This window comes from Balaenoptera borealis, assembly GCF_965194805.1.
Source record: "Balaenoptera borealis genome assembly, chromosome: 2".
In the NCBI taxonomy this organism is placed as follows: domain Eukaryota; kingdom Metazoa; phylum Chordata; class Mammalia; order Artiodactyla; family Balaenopteridae; genus Balaenoptera; species Balaenoptera borealis.
The window spans coordinates 126,449,821-126,473,070 of record NC_138867.1 but is presented as its reverse complement, the minus strand read 5'-3'; the positions used below and the strand labels follow the sequence as shown (position 1 = coordinate 126,473,070).

The 23,250-nt window shown below is 38.7% G+C and overlaps 1 protein-coding gene and 1 pseudogene across 10 annotated transcripts in view; one reads left to right on the top strand and one right to left on the bottom strand.

Moving 5' to 3' along the window:
* The window catches only part of LOC309624563 (seminal plasma acrosin inhibitor A1-like), a 152,025-nt gene that overhangs the window by 25,489 nt on the left and 103,286 nt on the right, over nucleotides 1–23,250 (top strand). The window lies entirely within an intron of this gene.
* On the bottom strand, nucleotides 16,324–18,027 carry LOC309623496 (mortality factor 4-like protein 2 pseudogene; annotated as a pseudogene). The gene is made up of 2 exons: nucleotides 18,005–18,027; nucleotides 16,324–17,800 (listed from the first exon to the last, which is right to left on the bottom strand). The product of its transcript is annotated as a mortality factor 4-like protein 2 pseudogene (transcript).

Below are 23,250 nucleotides of genomic sequence, written 5' to 3'. Positions count from 1 at the left end.
GCATTTTGGACTGGGAAGTGTGGCAAGGAGGCAGCCGTCAGTGCTGTTCTCTCTCCACCCTGACTGCTAGCAAGCCAGCAATGCGCACTCCTAATGAGCAGAGTCCAGACCCCTCCTGCCCCTCTTTCTGTCTTGGTGGACCTCCCAGCAGGCAAGGGGGACTGCCAGGGTGAGGGGCCACTTGTGTGGACCTTGCATCCTTTACAGATCCCTCCTAGGGACACTAGTCCCATCCCGATGCCCCCCCCCCTTTTTTGCCTTTATACTCTGTTACATGAGGATCTTTCTTGCAGGTTTGGTTATATAAGAGATCTTCTGCCTCCCGGTTTCTGTGAGAATTGTTCCACATGTAGATATATTTTTGATGTGTTTGTTGGGGGAAGGTGAGGTCCACGTCCTCCTACTCTGCCGTCTTTATCCTTTCCTAAAGTGATCTCTTTACCCTTTATTATTACCACACCCATTCTTACTTCCCTGTTCATAGCATCTACTATCTCATATTTAACATAAAACATATTAAATAAATAACCAGGGTGCATGCATGGAGACTCAAGTCCATTATATGTGATTTCTATTATCATACGTGGCTTGTATAACAAGGCAGCGTCCTGGAGATCATGAATAAGCAGTAATTCTGTGCTGAAGGTTGTGTTATGACCAAGTGCAATAGGGCTTAATTCATATTGTTACCAAAACAAACATATGAGAAAATCAGGCCTAACTCCTAAGGAAAGAAGTCTTACTTTAAAAATACCATCAGTTCTCAGATTTCCCCAGGATGCCTCACTGGGAAATTTGACTCCAGAGCTCATCAACTTAACCACTCTATTATTTAGCATTTTGGCTCAACATAAAGAGTTCATTGAGGACAAGGATGATCTTACCATTGCATCTTGGGCCCCTAGCCTAGTGCCTGGCATATGAGTGGTTGAAAGATAGTGAGTAAACAATATTCTGAATCTTCAAGATGCCTAACAGTGACACAGGCTGCCTTAGGGAGGCCTGAATTCCCCCATCTTCAGGGCTATCCAGACAGGAGTAAAAGTTGAATAACGATCTCTCAGAGATATGGAATCAGATTCCTCTCTGAATGGAAAAATTAAAGGTCTTTGGTCTTTTTCAAGCACTGAGATTCTGTGATTCTGTGATTTCTTGATAGTTATAAAAATGCATTTTCACAGTGTCTGCCAGGCAACTGTGAGGTGACAATATCTGAGAATTCTTTGGGCAGAAGATAGTCGTGGGGCTGCTGTTGTCTGGGGCATGGCTAGGGCAGTGCTGAAAGGGAGATACACACTGAAGACAGATGGAAAGCAAAGGGAAAGGAACAGGAGGCAACTGCTATTCTCATTTGCTTGAGGTGACCAGGGGCAGTGAGGTAAAGTCAAGACAGGTGACCTACCAGCGTCAGCCAAGCCTCCTGTACTTGCATTATTTTCGTAATTCATCTTGATTATTAAATCATCTCTTAGTGATTTGAGATGGTAAAAGCATGCTAGAAGTTTTTGCCAAGCTGGGAGAAGACTTCATTTAGGAAAAGAAAGCTTAGAGCCAGAAAGTAGAAATAGGAATACAAGACTCAAACTTCTCAGGGATACTGTGTATACTGCTGGTCTGGACTTTAAAATACTTAAGACCAGAAAAGCTTCTTCAAACTAACAGCCATGATACATGTAGATTCTCCTTGATATTATAATTAATGACAAAGTCTTATAGAGTCCAAAGGAGTCAGCTTTACCAGTATGCTACCTGTGTTCCGGTAGCACCTAATGGTATTCCAAGCATATTCTAATAACAACAACAACAGGAACAATAGCAACAACAACGTTTATATATTTTAATATTGTTAACATTTTTATATGTTCTAAGTACTTCCCTTCCATGCTAATTCTTACTATAGTTTTGAAAATTAAGTATCACTGCTACCATCTTTAAACCTTTGCAAAAGGGACTTCTTTGCCCTTGACCCCCAAGTTTCTCCAACCATGCCTCTCCCTATAGGGCTAGGAGCTTGTAGATCAAAGACATGCACTGCACACACTTGTAATATCCTTCTGGACTATGCCCTGGAACCCTGAACTCCTGAATTCCTATCCCAAGCAGACTTGATCCTGCTTACAGGGCCTATGTAAATGTCTTCCTCGGCTCCATTCTCCAAGGCAGCCTATGTTGCTGGGATGCACACCCTTCACCCCAAGATGTGACCTAGGCATGACCTTTTGCTGGGGTTTGAGTGAAGTTTGGACATGCAGGCTTTGGTGTGTAGGTCCATGTGCATGAGGCTCTTCATGAGGCATGACAGGATTGGGAGTGGAGAGAAGAGAGAGACTGCATGCAGTCCAGGAGAGGGACTGATGACCCGGGGCCAATTTCTCCCATGCCACCATATTCCAGGAAAGAATTCTAAGGAGTCTGAGAATTTTACCTTTCAACCTGGGTTATCATATTGCAATAAACCTATTATTTGCCAAGGTAGGAGGATATAATTTTATTTAAATGTGTCTTAGCTGTAAATTTTCAGTACATGGGCTTCCATTCTAATTTTTGCCCTGAGCTCCCAAATATAATGCATGGGCCTAGATATTACTCTCATTTTGAAAATGTGTTAACAACTCTAAGATGACAAGTGACTGTCTTATAATCATAAAGTGAGACTAGATTTGAGACCAGCACTCTTTGACACATGCCTGTGCCCTTTCCACCACATGTTTCCTCTCACATATATTATGACATGGTCCTCACTTTATGAAGTGGGGTTACTTCTGTTTCCATTTTTGCCACTTTTCGAGGACTCTGACTTACAGACCTGAAATGACTGGTCGAAGGTCCCGTGGCACAGCCAGTCCTTAACCCATCTTTTGACTCAAATTGGTAAGTATTGTCATATGTCATGCTTAGATGATGAGAATATTTTCCAAGAATGTTTAACCTGGAAAAGAGAAGACTGAGTATGAACCATGAAAGTCATTTAAAATCTATCATAGTCTGTCACTGAGAAGAAGAAACAGACTTGGTCTATGTGGGCACTGCGAGATAGAACTAGAACCCATGGGTAGAAACTAAAGGGAGAAATTAGAGATTCAACATACGGAAGAACTTTCCAACCATTCAAAGCTTTCAGTTGTCAAGTTGATGAGCTCTCCATTGCTAGAGGTGTCCAAGTAGAAGCTGTCACCGATGTTGTGAAGAGGGTTTCTGCATTTGTTATCTGGATGCCTTTGGCTTTTCTCTGAAGTCCTTTCTAGAAATTCAGAATTCCAGTACTCTAATTCTATAACCAAATGACCTTTAGTTGAAAACCACTTGCAGGGTGAGTGGAAAAATCCAAGCAGCCTCAGGGGCTCTACCTGATATCTTCAGTTCACTTCTCCCTTCTTCACCCTGCTCTGTGCCCTGGGACGCTAACTGCTGTGGACTTTATCACAGGACTCTTTGCCCTGTAGCTCCTGGTTAATTCATCGAGGAGGGAGGTGCCCTCCCTATAGGGTCTCCATAGACTACTTTTCCTTCAATGTGTCAGGTTCTGTGAGATCATGTTCTCCACAGAGGGCTTCCTCTTTCCGGGTTTCCTCCTATTTCCCCTTCAGGCCTAGGGATGGTAAGGGTGTACTTCTGCTGTCATGAACTCTAAGTTACTGGAATACTCCCTGTGATTTCTGTACACTGTGCCCACAGCTTAGTAAACAGACCCCTAATTCAGCTCTTCTCAAAGTAAGCAATTTGAGTGTGGTGTTTCGTGCTTGACCCCATATGATTCATTAAGCCTGAGGTGACTACACTTTTCCTAAGGGGAAATCTTGGCTGTTGTCAATATAGAACAACCTCAGAACCTGTATGTCAATATAGGACCCCCCTAAAAGGAGGGCCCAAAGCCTTTGAGGTATTGGAGAAGGAAGAAAAAGCCTGAGAAAGGAAACAGTCCACCAAAAAGCTGGTAGTTCCTGCATGTAAGTATATATGACACTTGAGAAATGTTTCACACTCGTAGTAGAGTTATACACCAAATGCAGCTACAGTAAATTTTCCCCAGTCTCAAGCTTGTCCACAGACTTAGCTGGTTAAGAGTGTGGGTTCTGGAGTCTGACTCCCTTAAGTAAAACCCTGACTGGGTCACTTGCTGGTATCACGACTATGGATAAATCAGTTCTCTGAGCCTCATTTTCCTCATCTAAAAATAGGGATAATAATAGTGCATATCTCCTGGAATTGCTGTACAAATTAAATAATTTAATGTATGAAAAGTGTTTGTATGCATAGTACCTGACACATGGTAAGAATGAAATAATATTAGCTCTTATTTTTTATTAGTCCTACTGTAGTTCTGGAGACCTTACCTTATCACAGACTCTGATATTAATTTCTTGACTATGGGGAAATCAAAACATCAAACTCTCAGTCCTTTTAGCAACTAATGCTTATTCCTTTACCCCAGTCCAGCATTTAGGAACCCATTATGGGCAGAGGGAGAAATTATTTTATCAGCAGATTGAATGCATAGCTGGGTTCAGTAATGTGCTATGGTGACTTCAGGGTGAGTTTTCTAGGGTAACCTTCAACATTAGTTCAAAACTTATTAAATAGCTTATTAATGACCTCTGAGTGTGTTTAGACTCTTTTCGGCCACAGGGGAAGAAAATGATTAAGAAACGATTTCATTCTTCAAGAGGTCCATACTCTAGTGGTGGAGTTTTGCTTACCAGCAGACAACTACATTTCAGTGTGGCAAATAACATAGAAAAATATGTAACATGTAACAGTAGCATCAAAAATGGAGACAACAGATATTGCTAGAGGAGAGTGACCCAAGAAACCATCAAAGAAGAGGCTCTAGCTGAAGGCTGGCTAGGAGGTCTTTAGTCACATTTACAGGGTAAGGCCCAGGTCCTTCAAAAGCATTCTCACAGTGTTCCAGCCTAGTAATTATTTCGTACTCTGATCACCTGTGGTATTTAACGTCTGTTCTTTTGTATTTATCCTGTGGACTCTTGCATTATTTATTTGTTTTTGTAAATACTCCCTACATACCTGTCTCCCAAGCCCAAATGCAAGCTCCATGAAGTCAGGAACCATTTCTCATTTCTCTGAATCCTCAGAGTATCCATTGGAGATTTTCAGGTAGTGAATAACGCCGTAAAAATGCTGCCTAAACCCAGTTACTGTTTATTCAAGAAGTATTTACTGTGAGTGGCTGTTATGTTTAAAGTACTGCTCTGGGTACATCATGTCTCCCCAATTACAGAAAAATCTTAGAGCAGGGACAAAGTCTATTCCATTTACCGTTATTTCCCCAGAGCCTAACACAATACTGTGCATTTAGGAATTCAATGATTGTTTGATTGATTAATGATATGTGAAGGGGTTTCAAAGGTGATCAAGGCATCTTCCTTGATTTCAAAAGATCATGTGATCAAATAGGGGTATAAGATATTTCAGATCTGGTCTTAGGGATCAAATACAGTAACGGAAGGACAGAAACTGACCCATTAGAATATGCATAACTTTATATGGATTCATTTCCTAGATGCTTCAGCCCAGTCTACTTGGAATGAAGGGAACAGTCAGAGAGAATCCTAATCCGGGGCAGTTCTCGATGTTATACTTGAGGGGATATCCACAGCTCCTGGTAAAAGTACACTTTCTAGTTATCAGAAGTCAAGGCTGCAGTCTTCTTATGTATTCCTTCATTTTTTCAGGTTTTAGTGAAGAATCCACATGAACCAAGCAAAACATAGGGTTTACTTTCTTGGCCTTGGTTAGAGAAAAGCATGTGTCTTAGTCCCTTTGAGCTATTAATTCCCATTGTTGGCAAGCAAAAAAAATTCTAGTAGAAAAGGCTCAATAATGGTCCATTAGCCATAAATTATGATTAAAGTAAATGCTAAAGAGTTAAATTCCATACCAAAAGTTTCAGAAAGAATTTACTTTAGGTCTATTTTACTTCAAAGCAATTAAATTTATAGTGGTGCCTAAGACAAGGCATCCTTTTCCTGGGAAATAATGGCCTCTTGTGAGTAGAATGCACTATAAATGATTTCAGAGCCACTTTACTTTCCCAGCTGTAAAAATTCAGAATTATTATTACTTGCTTCATGGAGAGGTAACAAAGACAGATATTAAGCGTGTAAGTGTTTTCTTAGCATCAAACTTTACCATTATGATTTAAGAAACTTATTCCTACTTGTCAACAATTTTAAAGGGAAAGCCTGCTGTCCAAGAATATCTTAGTGAATGGGGTAATGCAGTAAAGAAAAATATCTTTCAGAGTTCACCACACTCAATATCCTTTAAGTCATTATTTTATTAATTTTTGTTTTCAAAAGAGTCAAAATAATTTGTAAACTTTCTTTTATTCTGGATTATTATTTTTTTTAAGTGTTTGATAGTGAATGAGGAAATCTAAATAAACATCCAGAAATATTTTATGCTTGTTTTCCTTCATAAATAATACATTTTGGAAATAATTCAAATGAAGGGTATGTGTGTCTTAAGCTCAGTTGTAATTTTGTTCTGTTTCTTTCGATAGTACTAATGGGTTCTTTAAGATGATCACTTTGAAATTATTAGACTGTTTTAGTCTATATAATTTATTCTTCAAATCCTCCTTTGGGGTTTCTAGAACAACAGAATTGTTTTAGGTTTAGCAAAACATGTAAACCATTTGCCAGTTTTAAATATATAGAACAAAAGGCATTGTTCTGTCAGCATTGTCCAGGAATGTGTTGTGCAAACTAATAGGGAGTGAGTTTCTAGCCAGTAGAAGTACTCAGTGTGGCTAGATAGGCCACCTGGGGGGCTTCCTGGTGAGAGAATTTAAGCAATGGATGTGTGGATGGGATATTTTATGATTCTCTGGCACAGCTTATGCTGTGTAAAAAAGAACGTAATAGATCTTAAAATTCTATACATCAACAGAATACTATTCTTTAGAGCAAATGTATGACACATTAAATCCCCTGAAACACCTTTCAAATGAAGTTTATAAAACTTAAATATAGGGGGAAAAAAAGCCATTTATATATTTAAATTTGGAGCAGAACTGTTAATTTTTGGAATAGGTTTTGCCTACAGGTTCATAACTTTTGATGTAAAATTACTCCTCCTGGTGGCTGTTTCTTATAAGAAAAATCTTTTTATATTTTTTTTATAATCTTTTTTTTTTAATTTTTTAAAATTAATTATTTATTTATTTATTTATTTTTGGCTGTGTTGGGTCTTCGTTTCTGTGCGAGGGCTTTCTCTAGTTGCGGCACGTGGGGGCCACTCTCCATCGCGGTGCGCGGGCCTCTCACTATCGTGGCCTCTCTTGTTGTGGAGCACAGGCTCCAGACACGCAGGCCCAGCAATTGTGGCTCACGGGCCTAGTTGCTCCGCATCATGTGGGCTCTTCCCAGACCAGGGCTCAAACCCGTGTCCCCTGCATTGGCAGGCGGATTCTCAACCACTGCACCACCAGGGAAGCCCTCTTTTTATATTTTTAATAATACATATTAACTGTTGTGAGCTATTCTTGATTATGCACATTTGGCTTTTTCAATTAAGTCTGGTAGACTCTAAATACAAAAACCTGGTCTCTGTCTATCTCCTATGAAATATATGAAGGAAATGAACCTCTGAATTACACAACTGCTCAAAGCCCCATTCTTTGTCTGTAAATGGGATAATCGCGTGAACTTTGTGCGTTTGTAGTGAGGAATAATGAAAGCAATCATACATGTTTAGTGCTTAGTATAGTGTATTGCAAATAGTTTGGGATAAACGTTAGGGATTATGTTTAGTTGTGACTTAAATTATACATCCAGATGACATGAAATCTTCATCAGTATCTCTTACTACTCTAGGGTTTCCATTCTGAATTTCTACTTGATTGTTGAACACCTCTACCTGAATATTCTGCAGTACCTTCAAACCATCGGATATCCAGAATTAAACTCATCTTCTTCCTCTTGACCTGCTTCTAGCATTTATTTATTCTGCTTCCACATGTTGTGTCTCTACAGTTTTTTAGGTATTAGGATGGATACTGGAGTTATGTAAGACATGATGCTGGCCAAGGAGAGCCACAGACTCTAGCAGAGACAAGAATTACAGAATTTCTTGAAAAATATAATATAACATTGACTCCAAAGGGTTGAGGTACATTGAGAACAACAAATTCTGCACCCGGTTTTATAGAAGACTGTGACTGAGAAGTAATAACATTACCACGTAACCAATTTTCCAAACCATAAACATCATCAACATCCTAAGTATTTCTCATCATCCTTATCAGAGGGTTTGCCAACTCTTTTTCAGTTCTGTTACTAAAATTTGTCTGCCGTCGCCTATGCCCCACTTTCTCTTCCTGATCACTAATCTTGTGCAGATGCATATTATAATTTCCACATGTCTCCTAACTTTTCTCCTTTCCTCTCTCCCCTGTCTCCACCCATCCTCCATCCTTCATAGTTCATCAGAGAGCTGCCCCCTCCTCTACTCCTTTTATTTCTTAGTATCTGTTCACCTCATAGCTAAGCAGAGGCTGTGTGGTGCAGTGGTTAAAAGTAGGGACTCTGCTGCTAGAATTTCTGAGTTCAAATCTTACCTTTGTAGCCTTGGGCAAGTTATTTCACCCTTCTTTGACTGACTTTTTCCATCTTCAAAGTGTGGTAGAAGTACCTACTTCATATAGTTTTATGATATTAAATGAGTTTATACACAAAGTGCTTAACTTAGACTAATAGGTGGCACGAGGCATGAGGAAAGGGCTATATGTATTTGCTATTTATTCTTACTACTTCTGGTATTCTTGCCTGGAGAGTGATTTTCTGAAGCACAGGTCTGATTAGAAACTGCCTGCTTATGGTGCTGTACTAGTGCCTGCAAGATGGAGGCTGAATGGCTTAACATCACACACATTGGTATTCACTACCCCAGGTACCTTCACAGCTCTAGGAGAATTCTTCAGTCCCACGACCCAACCTCCAGCCTCTACCCTCCACTAAATACTGTTTGCTTTAGGTCCAGTGAAATTCTCACTGCATCCAAATCTGGGTCATGTACTTTTATGCCTATGTCATATACCTCACTGCCTCTCACTGCTTGCTTAGAAAAAAAGTCCTATTTATTTCTCAAGACCAGCTCCCCCATTTATCCCACAAACACTCTTCAGTCACCCTTTTTACAGCCTCCATGCTCCTTAGGAAAGCAAAATGGTAATAGCTGACATTTATGAAACTCCTGGTTAATTGCCAGCAACCCTTTGAGAACCCTGAAGGTGATTTACTTTTTAACTGTTGCAATTCTCTGAGGTAGATACTATCAATATTTTCCTCAGAAAGGGAGACCCAAACAGAAAGTTAAGTAAAATTTCTACGACCATACAGCTAGTAATTGATGAACCTATTACTTGAACCAAAGTCTGTGACTTCAAAGTACGTATTGTTAACTTCTATGCTAATGTATTATTCTCTTTTACTTATAAGGCTTAACCTCAAAGAGAATAAATTAAGGGTGTCACTTAGTTGAAAGTTTTTATTACCACATATAGGAATTCTCTAAATTATATTAATAATTTTCACTCTGAATGAAAAGTTTAAATCATGTTCTTCGTCCCCTGATGAGTAAGGAAACATGACATTTTTTAATAATACTAGCTAAACATCCTAGAATTCTTACTGTGTACGAAGGGCTATGTTTAGCCCTTTGCAAAAGTTATAGTATTTAAGCACACAGCAATTCAAACAGGTAGGTATTATAACAATCCTTACAGTATAAATGAGGAGACTGAGGTCCAGAAAATTAAAGTGATTTGTTCTAGTCACATAGTGACAAAGCTGGGAACCAACAGAATTCTGACTCTAAAGCCAGTACGCTTGACTGTATGCTATATTGACTCCCTTTAATAATGGTTTGAATCTGAAATTCTTTTAATAGAAGCAGCCTTGACACTTAAATGGGTAAATACTCAGCTTCATAACAAAGTTATGTAGCATATCAGATTTATCTCTGATTCTAGATAAATTGTCCTAAATTACATCATTTACATAGTAAAAGATGTATGGAAGACCTTTTGATTTTGAGATAGAAAAATTCATACCAACTCTGAGATTATATAAAAGTAGTAATTCTATACCACATGTTGTGAAGTGACCACTTTCTATAATGAAAATCAATTGTTTTTGGAAAAATCTGAGTTTTACTTCAGTTCTTAGTCTCTGCCAGCTGACATGGGGTTCTCTTCAAGGCTTTGGATCAGAATAATACTCAGGTTCTACTCACTCAGCAAAGGTGGGAATACTCTTTTGGATTGAGAATGGAGTACAGGTAAAAGGACCCTGAACTGGGAAGGTGATCATCATTGTGAGTGGTTAGTCTAGTAAGTGATGCCAGGCCATATTCAGTATTCAATAAATATGGGATGGACAAATAAGTGATATATTTTTAAATTCTTAAAATCTTTTATCAGTCATAGATGACAATTGAGTCAATGTTGATTTCTACTAAATAAAGTAAGACTATTGACTACTATTGACTCAGGTCATGAATCAGCTGGTTTGTGCTGTTTTTCTTTTCTTTCTTTTCTTTTGAAAAGAGATTTTTTTTGCATCAAATCAGAAGCCAGATGATTTTCACTTCTCAGAGATCTCCCAGGAAGCTTTCTTACATAGTTAGGAAGTTGGTTTAGATGAATTTCGTGGTCCACTCCAAAACTGAGATTATATGCTTCAGTGATTTCATGATGGAGAAAGAGAAATGCTTTAGAACAAAAACAAAACAGATTTACTCATTTTTGAGATGGAAGAATCTCAGAATTTCCTGGTCAGAGGGTCTTAGTTGAGATTCTAAAGATAAATGAATGTTCTAGTACCAAGTGGGGCTGTTGCTCCCATGATGCTGAAAGTGACCAAGGGCAGTAAGGTGGAATCAACAGAGGTGATCTGCTATCATCAGCCTAGCCCATTTGACGTTTGCATTATATCCTGGCCAGATGTGTCATCTCTATTAAGAAATAGCTACTTCCCAGAACAGGACCCTAGAACAGGTTTAAAAGACTTAATGAATCATGGGAAAGAGTTCCTTGTAAATGATGATTATATAATATGACCCAAGTTAATTCTACTTTACATTTGGATGGTGCATGAACAATTCCTAGTGCTTTCACATATATTATGTTATTGGATTCACATGTAAGACTGAGTTGGGTATTACTATCATCTCCAGTTTATAGAGGAGGAAACTGGGTCTTAAGTTAATAACTTGCCTAAAATATTAGAACTAGTAAATGTCTGAAATAAGTCTTAGAGACAGGTTCCTGGGTTCAGTACTCATTTTCTGCAAGAGTGCCATTTTCGTTCATTGATAAAGTGATCAGTATGGCTATCAGCCCCAGCTGTCTCGGCCCTTTACTCAAAGTCCTCATCAACTGGAAGCCTGCAGATCTGTTCCAGACTAGACACAAAGCAGAGGGATCCATTCATTGATCTTTGTTGACAAGGCTTAAGCAGTGATGCGTGCTCTACAGTAGAAAATGGCTTTCTTGAGAGCCCCACATTTTGTGGTGCAAATGGAGCTAGCGAGTGAACTAGCCGAATGTCTATTGTGAATATACTTATTCTTTTTTGGAAGCTGTTTATTCAGGTTTCCAAAGGAGAAGATCACTGGCATCCTCAAGCACCAATATAAGGGTCCTTGTGGATATCTTAAGAATCCCATGGTACAGAAGCTGGGCTGTCCCTCATGTTTTGACCATGATTGCTTTGTCTCCAAACAGGGCCAACCCTAAGAAGTCGAGTACAGTTTGATGTATCAAGAGCTAGTCACGCTCAGTGTCAAGGGGTATACTTAGCTAGTGATATCGTCAGCTGCACTGACATTGTCCAAAGGAAGGGCAGCATTTGCACTTCTCACTGTGCCAAACATTAGGAAGTAACTTACTTATCTTGAATCAATATTTCAACAAAACATTCTTCATTTATGACATTTGCTAAATGCGACAAGGAAATTCTTGACAATGGAAAATGACAATTTCAAAGAGCCATTCCATGGCTCTATGACAAGACCACTGGCAGCTTACTCTTGCCTTTTGAGTTCAGGGGCTAGAAGACATTCTCTATAACACTAATGGACATAGTGCCTTTGGCCTGGAAAGGCTGTGCAACAGAGATCTCAAGTTTATGTCCCCGGAAATGAATAAAGACAGCCAGAATCTGTTCGGATGAGCTGCTAAGGGGATAAGGATTATGATGTTGTCTACAGAACATAGTGCAGCAGTGTTTGAGAGCTTGAGCTGTAGGGTCAAACAGAGCTCTTATTGATCATAACCCTACCATTTCCTATTCATGTTGGACAGCGTACCTGTCATCAGTAAACCTTATTTTTCTTAAGTGAAAAAAAACCATATTCATTCATTAACTTATTGTTCTTTTTTTTTTTTGAGCTCCTGTCATGCTTCAGAACTAGATTAGGTGCTAGACTTAGCGTGGTAAATATTATAAACACTTTCATTTATATTTATATAAATTTATTATTAGGGTTTTGCAAATTAAATGAGGTCACTATTTAAAGCACTTAGCATAGAACCTATTTCAAAGTTTTCTTCAAGTAATATTAGTAAACCCAGGAGGTACAAAAGAACTGTCTTTAAAATACTGAAACGTTTCCCAATTAGACTTTTTATTTGTGGCTCCAAGGGCTGTATTTAGGACAAGTGAGAGGGTAAATAATATGGGATAAATCTAAGCTTGATAAAAATAAGAAGTTTTGGTACTAAGAGTTGCCCATTGTCTCAGGAAGGAGTGAGCTCCTTCCACTCAGGGGGACCCGGAAGAAACTGCATGAATATCTGTTAGGAATCCTGTAATGGCAATTCCTGCATTGAGTATGAGGATTGTATTATATTTTTATATTTTATATATATTTTTAACAGTAACATTAGTACTTACTGAGTGCTTATTCTGTACCATACCATGAATATTCTCAGCACTTATCATTCATGAATTCATTTAATCCCTACAAAAATTGTATGAAATGGGTACAAACAGAATGCCAACATAACTAATGAGGAAGGAAGTTGAGCCAGAGAAACTAAAAACTTGCCCAAGTTCAAATAACTATCCAGTGATGGAGCTGGGGAATCTTTCTGTAACTTTCTCCCAGTGCTCCTTTTGGTCAATCTCTGACATAAGGGCTCATTTTGTATCCAGTTGATAACAGTAACAATACATGATACTTCTGAAGGAGAAATTCAGTCCCCATCCCTTAGTCTCCTCAGGCATTCCACTAGCATTCCTTAAGGATTTGCTTCAATATCATTCCATTGGTATTTAGCTTACCTGAAGGTTCAGCAAGCTGATGTGTGCCTACCAGTGATTTCCTATTAGCCAGGTACCCTAAGCCTGTTTGATCAGGTTTTTTAATGGGAAGTAAGCCTCTGCTTCATGGGCTAGTGGAAAAATACCGAACCCTCAGGTTGAGCACTTATGTTAATCTCCTGGGGGATTTTTCATCTCATACCTTGTTTCTGAGTCTAAGTGAAAAAAAACATTGCTTATGGATACTAGAAGTATGAAAGATGGTTCTTGCCTCCTGAAATGGCACTAGTGAAGGATATTTCAGGCTATAACTGAAGTCCTTTTTGTGGCAAGGAAATGACTTACTCTTTCCCACATGCATCTGTACTTTTATCGAAGTACAGAATTGCCTTCTCCATTGAAGTAATCCAAGTGCACTTTTCATAAGCTGCAAGATACTCAGTCCTAACTTGTATATTTCAGTAGTATGGCATAAAGTTTAGGAAAACTCTTTAGGAACTGGTGTTCTCAGTGGGAAGCTTCCCCACTATCCCAGTGATTCATTAACACTGGTATATTCCCATTAATTTGTCATCAACCCATTCATCTGTAGCCCCTTCTCTTTGGGAGAAGCAATAAGCAGCTAGCTTAAAGACTATGTTCTGGAGCCTGTATTTCCTAAAGAGACTTTTTCCCTAAGAAAAAGGACATATATAAACTTGTTGCCAAACATACAGAGGTATGTTTTACAATTGGCATCTTAGACTTCAAGATATACATTGTCATATGCATCATGGAATAACTCCATCTCTGGCCTCCAGTGTTGTATGGCTTCAAGTCTGCTCTAGCTAGAGATCATCATGAAGAAGAGATTGGGAAATGTATGCCCCTGCTCCATGGAGATGAGATTTCTTTCCAAGAGGAATATGCATTCTGATTAAGTATCTATTATTATTTCATTGTTCCCCCCAAACTAGGCACTAGTACGGTGTTTTAGACTTTTAACTGAGACATTTCTTGGCCTCTTAACTTCTGCTACCCACTTGCTGACCACAACTTCACCTACTCTCCTGCACATGTGCACCTAGTATACCTATGAAGAAAATGAAGCCACACATAGTCTTCTGCTGAGTCCTTGATCAGAATTCTTGACTCCTGTCTTTTCCTTACTACCTATATTCTTAGAAAAAGAAGAAAAAAAAAGTCTGTAACCCAATGTAAAAAGAAATGAAAGAGCACTGGGGAGGGCAGTGGGAGGGACAAATTAGGAGGTTGGGATTAAAATACACACTACTATATATAAAATAGATAACCAACAAGGACCTACTATATAGCACAGGGACCTCTACTCAATATTTTGTAATAACCTATAAGGGAAAAGAATCTGAAAAAGAACATATATACATATATATCTGAATCACTGTGCTGTATACCCGAAACTAACACAGCATTGTAAATCAGCTATACTTCATTTTAAATAAATAAGTAAATACATGAAAGAGAAATGTATCTGAATTGAAGAGGGAATAGAGGATTCTGACTTGCTGGGCCTGCTTTTTCCTTATTGTGCTGTTCGGGCAACCCAGAGGCTTCCAACAGTTCCTTAGAATGCTGTTTGAGCTAAGGTTAAATAAAACGCAGAACTGTGGTTGTCTCTTGGAAGAGGAGGAGAGTCTGGGGGTAATTTTCTGGGGAGGTGGAAATATTCCGTACCATGAAAGGGGTGTGTTATACCAAGGCATGTCCAGTTGTCAAAATAGTGCAGCTAAGATTTGTGATTTCAATTTATGTAAATTTTAACTAAAAGAAGAAAATAGTAAAATTAAAAGTGGTATGAAAAAAAAAAAAAAAGAATGCTGTTTGAGGACCACTTGTCTTCATGAGTGGTTCTTAAATGCTAGTACCTGGTTCAGATGAGACTTTTGGCCATTCTAAGGCAAAATGAGAAAAAATAAGAACCATTTAGTAATAAAAATAGTGCAAAATTACAACTGTTATTATATTTCATATTATGAAACAATTATGAAAGTGGATTATAATTTTTACCAATGTCTTTATAGGACAAAATTGGCAACCCTGCATTAGTTTTCCTATTTTTTCCCAGTTAAATATTTTAAGGTTACTGTTTATACTGGTCATTTTAGGAAGATGGGGGGAAAAAAAAGAAACAAGAAAAATCAAAAATATTCTTACAGTATAACATTAAACAAATGGAACACAAAATTGTATTTATGATATTACTGCCAATATAGGAAACTCTATCTATATACAGATAAGTGATAAAATGATAAGCTTCGTAAAGATAGTGGGTGATTTTTTTTGTCTTGGATTTATATTGTACTTTTTACTTTAATTTGCAATAGATAATTATGAAACAAGAAATTTAACTGGTCTGTGATACCCAGAAGTCTCTGAATCACTGGATCAATATTTGAGGTCCTTTTTTTGACCAACAGTTTCTGTCACAAGATGCCTTTGAGTCTTTGCTTTGCTTCTTGTGGGAATTTTCACAGAGAAAGCAGAAATATTCAGGCCATTGAGTAACATAATGCACTACTCCAGCCTGCATCACTGTCTCTATAAAGTGGGCCTCTGTCTTGGGTTAGTTTCCTAGTCTGTTTAGGACTGTTTTTGGAGAGGAGTCAGTCTCTGTCCTTGAGAAAAGAAAGTGTCAGAGAGGCATGTAGATATTGGAGAAGAAAGAATGCCTTAAAGGTGAACATGTTGATCCTTTTCACTTAGCAAATCTCAAATTCAGAGCCAGTTTATACCTGAGAGCATCTACTGTTTTTTCTCTTTTTCCTCCTTGTCTTTCCTCTCTTTTGTCATATATCATACATGCAAGTGTATGTAATACACAGATACAGTTTAAAGAATAATAATAATATTAACAACCACAACACAAATGCTTATATATCTATCACACAGTATAAGAAATAGCACAAGCTGTATCTTTGAAATCTTTTATATCTTATATGAAATCCTATAAAATAAGTCTTTTATATGCCTCTTTCCTAATTTCCATTCTTGTTTTTTTACTTGCTTTGAAATTTAGAAACAAAGTTTATTTAAGATCTGAAATACAATTCCTAAAATATCAACTTCTCCGGAAAACCGTGGCTGTACAATAATGCATTGCCTCTATCATGTGCATTAGACTCAAATACAAAAACCATGAAAAAAACCCACCATCCTTCATCAATTTGAGCAGAGATAGAATGCCTAAGAAACAACACAGACTTACAGAGGATGGGCTGTTTTACTTCAAGCACCATGAAAAAAGAGCACAGATGCATGGGTTTTCAGGTATATACATTAAGTTGAACCTTTGGCACTAGGAATCAGGGCATTTTTTCATGTAGCATTAACACATATTAGAAAATTGTGTAGTGTCAAAGGGCATTCAAGCAATGTTGTCAACTAGGCAATAAAATGTTCTAGTGAATGTTTCTTCTTTGTCTTAATTACTGCATACACTAGTAGCAACTTTGAAATGAGAACAGGAGCTTTCACTCCTTTTATTTTCTGTTTAGAACAAAACAGAAAACAAACTGAAACATAAACCCTGTTATACATTAACAGTTTTAAAGGGCATCAATTACATAAGAAAACGACTAAGAACAAAAAGAGTGTTTACAGATACCAGACTTAACAGTGAGTGGACAGTAGACCCTCACAGGGCTTTGTGGTGGTACTCAGCAGAAGCCACTTTATAATCACTGGCAGTAAACAGAGACGCAGCATTCTTTGCCAGATATTTTAGGAAATCATGCAGATAGCCCAACAATAATGCAAGGCTCTTCTCCTCAAGGGGTGGGTATGCCAACACTGCTCCAGTTCTTACAAATAACCTCAGTAGGTGTGGTGCCCCATAAACCTGGGACATCGGCGCATCAGGGTGAGCCAGGAGGATTCCAGCATACTGGGGCCTCTCAAATTTGTGGAGTAGCTGAGTGCCCAGCATCACATTGAAATACTCTTTTCTTCCTGCCACAACTTCATTAACTGCGTACTCCTTATTATCAACATTTCCCTGTGATTTCTTACAATTTGCATACTCTTCCAGAATGGCATCTACATTTTTCTCAGCAGGGAGTTGAAACAGCTGCTTCTGCCTGGTAACTAAGTCCCAGTCCTCAACAAGCCATGGTTTTAATTCTTCTGGAATCCTCGCTTTAACTTCCATTCTATTCTTAAATGGCTCCTCACTTTTCAACAGTGGGGTCTGCCCGGGCCATTTTCTTCTGAGGTGTCTGAGGTGCTTCACTGGTGCTGCCACCACCTCTTCCCAGGGGTCCTCTGTCTGTCCTTCCTTGTCTTCCTCACGGACGCTGAAGGAGGTTCTCTGCAGAGCGATCCCCGCCATCTGCCTGGGAGTGCTGATTCCAGATTTCTGCTGGGGACCCGCTGTCTTCTTTCCCAAGGAGGCCCCCTCCATCTTACTTCTCTGCATGTTGCTTCTAGTTGGTTTTCTGAAGTTGTCTTCTTCTGCAGTTTGTTGTCCACGAGTTTGAGAACCCTGCTTTCTGGAACTCACTCAGCACTGTTTTTTATTCCAACCAGTAATCCTCTTCCTTCTTTCCCTTCTAAGAACTCCTAATGTTTTCCCAGATGGAAACTTACAGATCTTCTGGGACGGTCTGGAGAGATGAGGTGAGAAACACAGCCCAAGACTCTGTAATCAGGGATGTGCTGCAATCAGGATCAGATCTTCCGGTCCTCACTCTACAGCTTACTTAGCTTTTCTGATGGTAGCCATTTTGTCCTCATCTCCAAGCAGAGTGCTCTTCAGGCAAGTACACACTCAGTTAATTTTCCAGAAAGTTCTCTGGGTGAGGATTATACCTTTGGAGTTTGCCACTAGATGCCCCTAATTCCCATTCTTTACTGCTACGCCTGCTGCCAGCTCCCACCTAATTCAACCAGTCTTCCTCTCCTCCAGCAAAGGCAGTTATGCAGCCACAGACTCTAGAAACGTTTCTCTATCTGTGGAGGAATTTAGTTCTCCTGTTCTCTGCCCTTTGCTAATATTGGTTTCTTTTGTTATTTTTCCAGCAGAATTTAGTGTGGGACCCCTAATGCCATTAGGATGTTGAGTATGTGGCCTTGATTATATTCACCCGAAGTTTGTTCTAACATTTTCTTTCATGACAGGTTAAAAATTACACATATGATGTTTGTCAGGCACTGCGTACTATTTTTCAGGTAGTGGAGAAACAAATAGACAAATATCCATTTTAGACACAAAGATGAACAGGACCCAAGCCCCTGCTCTTGGGGCTCAAAACCAAAAGACATGTTTTTCTTTTTTTTCTTTTTTTTTTTTTTAACCACATATGAGGACCAGTTTTAAAAAGACCTTTTTAAAGTTCCTGATGGAAGACTGCGTGTTTTTATTTCACTGCAGTCAGAACTACTTCGCTGACTTCCGTGGCTGTAACAGTGACGCTCTGCTCTAACAGGAGGTTCGTAATACTGACTCTTAGGATGTGGTCAGGCAGGGGTGATAACGGTGGGGCTGAGGAGAAGACAGTGAGGGGCCAGAACCTGAAATAGAACCACCCATTGTGCTTAGGGGACAAATTTAGGACAACCACATGTTTCTGTTATTATTTTTTAAATCATTTATTTATTTATTTATTTATTTATGCTAATTATGTGCCAGGCACAATATTATGTACTGTATGTACATTGGTTTATACCAGTCTGTAAGGAACTGCTGTTGCCCCCATTTTGAAACACAAGAACTGAAACTCGGAGGTTAAATCACTAACTCAAGGTTACTCAGAAGTAGCAAATCTAGATTTGACTCCAAAGTTCTCTATCTCCAATGCCCTGCATCTTTTTTTTTTGTTTCCTTAGGTTTTTTTTTTTTCATTTATCTGTATTTTCTTAAAAACTGAGATATAATGGGCATATAATATTATATTAGCTTCATATGTATAACATAATGATTTGATATTTGTATATGCGGTTTTGCAAAATGATCACCATCTTAACCATTGTATCACAAATAATTTCAGTCTGACAGGGAGGACATGTTCATATCTAAAGGGTGTGGCAGCAAGCAGATGGTAGTTCAGGCAATCTGTGGGCCTCAGAGATAAACAGGAAATAACTGGAGCCCAGACAGGCAGTCTAAATATTAGAGACAGGGGGACCAGGGAAGTGAGTACCACAGCAGAAGTCTGCCACTATTTTGGGGTGTCTGCCACTGGGCTTCATTTCTAGGAGAGGTAAAGCAGAGAGGAGGAGAGAAGCAAGGAGCGCAACCTGGAAGTGTAAAGAGCCAGAGGGTCTGGATGCTGGGCCAGTTACAGAGGTGGGGCCTCAGGCTGGGGGTCTTCCGCATGAGGAATGTGATTCAGGAACTGGGAGCAGGGAGATTGAAACCCCAAAGCCAAGCTTGTTGCTGGATGAGTCACAGAGGACTTGGCTGGGCCTGACCTTAGCAGTTTTAACCTCAGAGCCTATTTTGAGTGTTAAATGCCTCACGTCCCAGGAAAGAAGTGCCTAGGAGTCTGGCAACTGGTAATGATCCAGTAGTTTCCAGAGCTCTCCATAAGCATCATTCAGAACTCTAGTTCTTTTCTAGGGTTTTATCAGGCACTCTTTTTTTTTTTTTTTTTTTTTTTAACATCTTTATTGGAGTATAATGGCTTTACAATGTTGTGGTAATTTCTGCTGTACAACAAAGTGAATCAGCTATATGTATGCATATATCCCCATATGCCCTCCCTCTTAAGCCTCCCTCCCAACCTCCCTATCCCACCACTCTAGGTCGTCACAAAGCACCGAGCTGATCTCCCTGTGCTATGCAGCAGCTTCCCACTAGCTATCCATTTTACATTTGGTAGTGTCTATATGTCCATGCTATTCTCTCACTTAGTCCCAGCTTCCCCTTCCCCCTGCATGTCCTCAAGTCCATTCTCTATGTATGCATCCATATTCCTGCCCTGCCACTAGGTTCATGAATACAATTTTTTTAGATTCCATATATATGCGTTAGCATACGGCATTTGTTTTTCTCTTTCTGACTTGCTTCACTCTATATGACAGACTCTAGGTCCATCCACTTCATTATAAATAACTCAATTTCGTTCCTTTATATGGCTGAGTAATATTCCATTGTGTATATGTGCCACATCTTCTTTATCCATTCATCTGTCAATGGACATTTAGGTTGCTTCCATGTCCTGGCTATTGTAAATAGTGCTGCAGTGAACATTGTGGTACATGACTCTTTTTGAATTATGGTTTTCTCAGGGTATATGTGCAGTAGTGGGGTTGCTGGTTCATATGGTAGTTCTATTTTTAGTTTTTTAATGAACCCCCATACTGTTCTCCATAGTGGCTGTATCAATTTACATTCCCACCAACAGTGCAAGAGGGTTCCCTTTTCTCCACACCCTCTCCAGCATTTATTGTTTGTAGATTTTTTGATAATGGCCATTCTGACCAGTGTGAGGTGATACCTCATTGTGGTTTTGATTTGCAGTTCTCTAATGATTAGTGATGTTGAGCATGTTTTCATGTGTTTGTCGGCAATCTTTCTTCTTTGGAGAAATGTCTGTTTAGGTCTTCCACCAATTTTTGTATTGGGTTGTTTGTTTTTTTGATTTTGAGCTGCATGAGCTGCTTGTATATTTTGGAGATTAATCCTTTGTCAGTTGCTTCGTTTGAAAATATTTTCGCCCATTCTTTGGGTTGTCTTTTTGTCTTGTTTATAGTCTCCTTTGCTGTGCAAAAGCTTTTAAGTTTCATTAGGTCCTAGTTGTTTATTTTATTTTATCTCTCTAGGAAAAATAAAATATTTTTATTTCCATTTCTCTAGGAAGTCGGTCAAAAAGGATCTTGCTGTGATTTATGTCATAGAGTGTTCTGCTTATGTTTTCCTCTAAGAGTTTTATAGTGTCTGGCCTTACATTTAGGCCATTTTTTTGTATGGTGTTAGGAAGTGTTCTAATTTCATTCTTTTCCATGTAGCTGTCCAGTTTTCCCAGCACCACTTATTGAAGATGCTGTTTTTTCTCCATTGTATATTCTTGCCTCCTTTGTCAAAGGTAAGGTGACCATATGTGCGTGGGTTTATCTCTGGGCTTTCTGTCCTGTTCCACTGATCTGTATTTCTGTTTTTGTGCCAGTACCATACTGTCTTGATTACTGTAGCTTTATAGTGTAGTCTGCAGTCAGGGCACCTGATTGCTCCAGCTCCGTTTTTCTTTCTCAAGATTGCTTTGGCTATTTGGGGTCTTTTGTGTTTCCATACAAATTGTAAAATTTCTTGTTCTAGTTCTGTGAAAAATGCCATTGGTAATTTGATAGGGATTGCATTGACTCTGTAGATTGCTTTGGGTAGTATAGTCATTTTCACATATTGATTCTTCCAATCCAAGAACATGGTATATCTCTCCATCTGTTTGTATCTTCTTTGGTTTCTTTCATCAGTGTCTTACAGTTTTCTGCATACAGGTCTTTTGTCTCCTTAGGTAGGTTTATTCCTAGGTATTTTATTCTTTTTGTTGCAGTGGTAAATGGGAGTGTTTCCTTAATTTCTCTTTCTGGTTTTTCATTGTTGATGTATAGGAATGCAAGAGATTTCTGTGCATTAAATTTGTATCCTGCTACTTTACCAAATTCATTGATTAGCTCTAGTAGTTTTCTGGTGGCATCTTTAGGATTTTCTATGTGTAGTATCATATCATCTGCAAACAGTGACAGTTTTACGACTTCTTTCCCAGTTTGGATTCCGTTTATTTCTTTTTCTTCTCTGATTGCCATGGCTAAAACTTCCAAAACTATGTTGAATAATAGTGGTGAGAGTGGGCACCCTTGTCTTGTTCCTGATCTTAGAGGAAATGCTTTCAGTTTTTCACCATTGAGAATGATGTTGGCTGTGGGTTTGTCATATATGGCTTTTATTATGTTGGGGTAGGTTCCCTCTATGCCCAGTTTCTGGAGAGTTTTTATCATAAATGGGTGTTGAATTTTGTCAGAAGCTTTTTCTGCATCTATGGAGATGATCATATGGTTTTCATCCTTCAATTTGTTAATATGGTGTATCACATTGATTGATTTGTGTATATTGAAGAATCCTTGCATTCCTGGGATAAACCCCACTTGATCATGGTGTATGATTCTTTTAATGTGCTGTTGGATTCTGTTTGCTAGTATTTTGTTGAGGATTTTTGCATCTGTGTTCATCACTGATATTGGCCTGTAATTTTTGTGTGTGTGTGTGACAGCTTTGTGTGGTTTTGGTATCAGGGTGATGGTGGCCTCGTAGAATGAGTTTGGGAGTGTTCCTCGCTCTGCTATATTTTGGAAGAGTTTGAGAAGGAAAGGTGTTATTTCTTGTCTAAATGTTTGATAGAATTCACCTGTGAAGCCATCTGGTCCTGGGCTTGTATTTGTTGGAAGATTTTTAATCACAGTTTCAATTTCAGTGCTTGTGATTGGTCTGTTTATATTTTCTATTCCTGGTTCAGTCTTGGAAGGTTGTACTTTTCTAAGAATTTGTCCATTTCTTCCAGGTTGTCCATTTTATGGCATACAGTTGCTGTAGTAGTCTCTCATGATCCTTTGTATTTCTGCAGTGTCAGTTACTTCTCCTTTTTCATTTCTAATTCTGTTGACTTGAGGCTTCTCCCTGTTTTTCTTGATGAGTCTAGCTAATGGTTTATCAATTTTGTTTACCTTCCCAATGAACTAGCTTTTAGGTTCATTGATCTTTGCTATTGTTCCCTTCATTTCTTTTTCATTTATTTCTGATCTGATCTTTATGATTTCTTTCCTTCTGCTAACTTTGGGGGTTTTTTGTTCTTCTTTTTCTAATTGCTTTAGGTGTTAAGTTTAAGGTTTTTTTTTTTTTTAGATGTTTCTTGTTTCTTGAGGTAGGATTGTATTGCTATAAACTTCTCTATTAGAACTGCTTTTACTGCATCCCATACGTGTTGGGTCATCTTGTTTTCATAGTCATTTG